Here is a 4,737-nt window from a genome sequence, read left to right as displayed (position 1 = left end):
ATGTCCCTGACGGCCCCTCATAACGAGTGACTCCTTATACATACAAGTAATGATGTGGCTCACTGTTAATATAAAGCCATTTAAGGCTTTATATTAAATTAATAAGATATGACTTATTAATGAAATGCAGTGGAGGTCTTGATATGTCCTATTACAGTAACTCAAGTCAACTGGTTTTGCAGTGATTATATTGAGGCACATATTGCCGCTCCTGCGCTATTCTGTAGGGTTTAATATTCATAACCACATCCTGACCGGAAGACAACTGTCAAACACTTTGACAGTGTGTCAAGTACAAGAACCTAGTATGATGAACTCCCACATCCCACAGAGATATCATTGTCCTTTCATCTGCTAGAAAAAAAACTAACAGTGTGCCTCTGCTGTGAGCTAGCAGCTTGCTGAATAAACCATGGATGAGTCTAAATGTGTGGACATTTTTTGTGTCATGGGTAGGGACAGCAGTGTTGAATCAATCCCCCCAGGCAGGGAACAGCCTCAGGCTATTATAAGGAGAGCTCTTACTGTCAAACCCAGAGGAGTAACAGTGCTGACAACTGCACTGAAGTGACTTGAATCAGATGCCCAAGTTAGCCTTTAAACTGTATGACTAGCTTCAGCTAAAATGTTGAGATGCAGAGAGAGGGGCTAACAATTAGCATGCTAATCAGAGCTATCTGATTGGGCATCACTTTTAAATACTGTACTCCATGTTGGCATTCTCATGAACTCAGTAGAAGTTATAAAGTACTCCTGTCTGCATTTTGTAGCTACAGTGCAGTAAGTATACTCCAAGCAAGGTTTATGGGTTTTCCAAAGATATAATAGTGCCTTAATTGCATGTTGACTTTTTGGGGAAAGTGTGATGAAATCCAGAGCAATCTTAAGAGCAGTTGAATGCATGTTCACAAAGTGTGGTAGATAGTTCATCTGCTGGCTTTTTTTCAATCAAAAGTATTTTTGAAGTTTATAATGAGGGCGCCAGGGAAACAATTTTAATGCAGCAATCGAGATCAAATGAGAAACAGAAGAAAAACAGCACAGAAGTCTGCATCATATGAAGCGCCCAGTTACTGAACTCTACAAGTCGCACGAGCAACTCTGCATCAAAGACTCTTTATTGCATTAGCGCCACTGCATGACACAGCTTAAAGTATCTATGAGGCTCAGTCATAGAAAGAGCAACCTAATCTCAACAGATCTTTCAAACAAATCCAACTTTTTCATTATAAAACCTCATCTGACTCCCATTACATTACAACGCATTGTCAGGGTATTTAAGTGATGACAAAAAGAGTACCTTAACAGATAACTTGTGGAAGTTTCCACATGCAGTGTTGGACTTAAAATAAAAGAAATATCCTCCAGGCAGGCATTGATTTCTGTTTACTTCAGTACACAATAAAACTCAGTTAGGACATGTTTTCTGTTGTCACGTGGTGCTGCAGTTGTGAGTAGTTACCATTGAAGAAATCCAAGAGCTGATACAGCAGTTGCCAAATGCAGTGAAGCGATGAGTTATGTTGTCAGAAAATGAAGTGATACACAGTGTGCTGTTGTAAAAAGGGATCATGTTTTGGTCTTTTTAGAAAAGGTTGCCATGCAGTGGCCCAGTCTTGGAATGTGTTTTAAAAAGTCTCAGTTTACAATTGCATTATTATATTTCTGTTACTTAACTTTTACACAAAAACAAAGGCTTTAAATTGTTTACTGTGATGGATTGCCTATCTAAAGCAAATTAGGGGATTTGGTATATTGAAATTAACTGAAACTAATGGCTGCCTGGCAGGTAGGAAATCAATCTAGAAACTTGGAAAACAGTTGACAGCAATGTAAAGTATATGCAATCTGTAGTTAATGGGCCAAAACATGCAAAACCACTGGTGCAGTTTTAAAATCCGCCAGGCTTACCCATTATTAGGTGAAACCACGCTACCACAGAATCAAGATGTGTTGACATTTCTAGTAAACCTTTGGTCAGCAGTTTGCATTTATTGCCTCAGGGTAGGATGCACCCTGACAATAAAAAATAAATAAATGAAAACACTGACTACAAGTGGGGCTGGACTGTGCTGAAACATTTGGTACAACTGAGAGATGAGGAGGAATTTCTGCATAATAATTATATACAATCACAAAAAACACCAAATAAGAAGAAATGTATTAAATCAGAAATAGACTTTTTAAAATCAAAATATAGAAAATGTTTAGGTGATGATTTTCTCACTTTAGTCCATAGAAAGAGAACTCACCTTAATCCAGTTCTAGGGGCTTGCATCCCCTTCAGCCTGATCAGAAACATCCTTTTGGACAATTTCAAAAAGCACCAGGATATGTGATTCAGGGGAAGACTAGCAAACAGCTATTGGATGCATTTCAGATTTCAACAAAGGGATTACAAAAATGAGCTCCTCAAGGGAGCTTATAGAGAAGCAATATCATGTTACCTTGAAGAAGACTTGCTCATAAAGAACACAACAGTCTCTAAACCCACATAAGCTTATCATATGCGCCACTAGTGTAAAATGGACTTGGAAATCAAAAACATGATAAAGGAAGAATTGGGTGACCCTGCAGTCTGACCTTTCCATTGCTAACACCCCCTTTCCTTTTAGATGTGCTCCAGCCTTCAACGAATAAATGGTGAATTATGCCTTCTGCATGCCAAAATGAACATGGCCTAAAAATACTGATTTGGTGTACACTGATAAGATATGTTTTCTGTGCATATTATTGCTCTGCATATGTTTCTTTTTACTTGTACTTTCTGACCTGAGATTCTCCCACTGTGATTTTGAGAACATCAAAAGAAAAAGAACAAAAACATGATTAACTCTGGCTGCTCTGCTGCAGACTTTACCAACTACAAGATAGATGGATCTCTCAGGTCCAATTCTATGTGTGTGAGGAAAGTTCTGTCAAACAAATGTTGTAATCTTAACCCTTTCAGGCCCTGGCCAAAAACAGTGTTTTGTGCTACTTCCATTTGTCAGCCTCTCATCAGCTTTAAATATTGATGTATTGTAGGTTTATCTCTCTCAGAATAACTATTTGAAAATTAAGATTTATTTGTTTTGAATGGTTGTGTTCAAGATTTATGATTGATTATGTATACATGTAGAACTTTGCCCAGAAGAAAATTGTTCCACGGTGCATTGTATTAGAATACTGAAGTTATCAAATAGAAGAGCTCATTACAGAACATTAATCCAACTAGTCAGTGACATCTGTGAGGCTTTTGGTGAAACTGACACCTATGGGCGTACAGCAGCCTTATAACTAATGGAGCGAAGCATGCAAGCTAGTTCAGGCAGGTCAACTCGAGCGGCACTGCTATACACACATGACATGCCTTATTCCATAATCACTAACCAAGCGCACCCTTTCAATCTGGCGGTCTATTTAAGCTGCAAAGTTTCCCAGCTCTCCCTCTGCTTTGTCAGTGCCGCTGTCTGCGCTGTAAGCCCCACCACCACCCCAGCATCCACCTGTAGGCTCCGACAGGGGGTTTAAGGTATTTGCGCATCACTCCCCAAATATCTCTGTAAACGTATGTGCGGGGAGTGATGAGGTCGGAGCCTAGACGCCAAAATCTATTATGTTACTGCTTTAATAAACATCTCAAACGTGAGTTGGCTGACTGAAATAAAATAGGTGAAAATTGATACTCAGAGTAATTTTTATTCATGTTTTACTCCAATCAAACCATTTTACGTATCTCTCTGACTGCATCAAAGGTCAACAGTCTACCGACTGCTGGCTGTAGCTTCATGTAGTGTACAGACATGAGAGTGGTAATACTCTTCTAATCTAATTGTCAGCAAGGAAGCAAATAAGCATCTTTTAAAAAATGATGTGAATTTGGTAGCTCCTTCCATTAAAAAGGTGTAGCTCTTGATTCCCACAGCACAAAAACAACAGTCAGATACGCACACAGAGCATCCAGCAGTGGACTCTCTACTCTAACAGGATAATGCATGTTAAACATTGTTATAAAAGATGCATGAGTGAAGAAGAGGAAAGGGTAAATTCACAATTCTGTGGCCAAGAGCTCAGATAGAGAGGGAGGTGATACCCTCGATATTGTGGGTAAGTAGGCTGCCACTTTCGCTCATGCTTTCCAAAAAAAAAAATGTATCTGACTATAGATGTTGGATCTGCAATACCAGCAGTACTTGTATTTGGAAATATTGCAGTATATAGGCTTTTTTTTTAGCACTTTGCTCACCCCTGTTGGATGGGATACTTGCATGTGTTGTCCTGCTCGAAGAAATGGAAGGGCAGCCCACACACAATAGCCTTAAAGGACTGTAAACTGAATAAAAGATCCACCTCAGTATTGTAAAATTGCTACATCAAAGACTTGTTTACAGCAGCAGGCAGCTGAACACAGACCACCATTGTGAGGTCACAGAGGGAGCCATCTGTTCAGACAGCATCTGTAATTTCCCCCCAACGTTTTAGCTGGGACACAGGCAGGTGGCAGGTTCTTGACTTCACCATGTGGCACTCTTTATGCTACTTTTATTCACTTTAGGACTACAACACAAAACACACATGGGTGTAAATAACAATTCTAAAAATAATTAGTATAATTAATGTCGTTTAATGTAACCTAATTTTCACCAACCAATTTATTATGTCCTTTTTTTTTCTTTCCAATAGCTGACAATATTACTGCAGCCTTTTGCACAAAATAATTATCAGTTATCGTGAAGCAAAAATGCTAAATAAAAA

Source organism: Morone saxatilis, unplaced genomic scaffold (assembly GCF_004916995.1).
Source record: "Morone saxatilis isolate NCDOM2014 unplaced genomic scaffold, NCSU_SB_2.0 Contig0, whole genome shotgun sequence".
Classification (NCBI taxonomy): Eukaryota; Metazoa; Chordata; class Actinopteri; family Moronidae; genus Morone; species Morone saxatilis.
The sequence above is the reverse complement of the archived record's forward strand: the minus strand, read 5'-3'. Positions refer to the sequence as shown.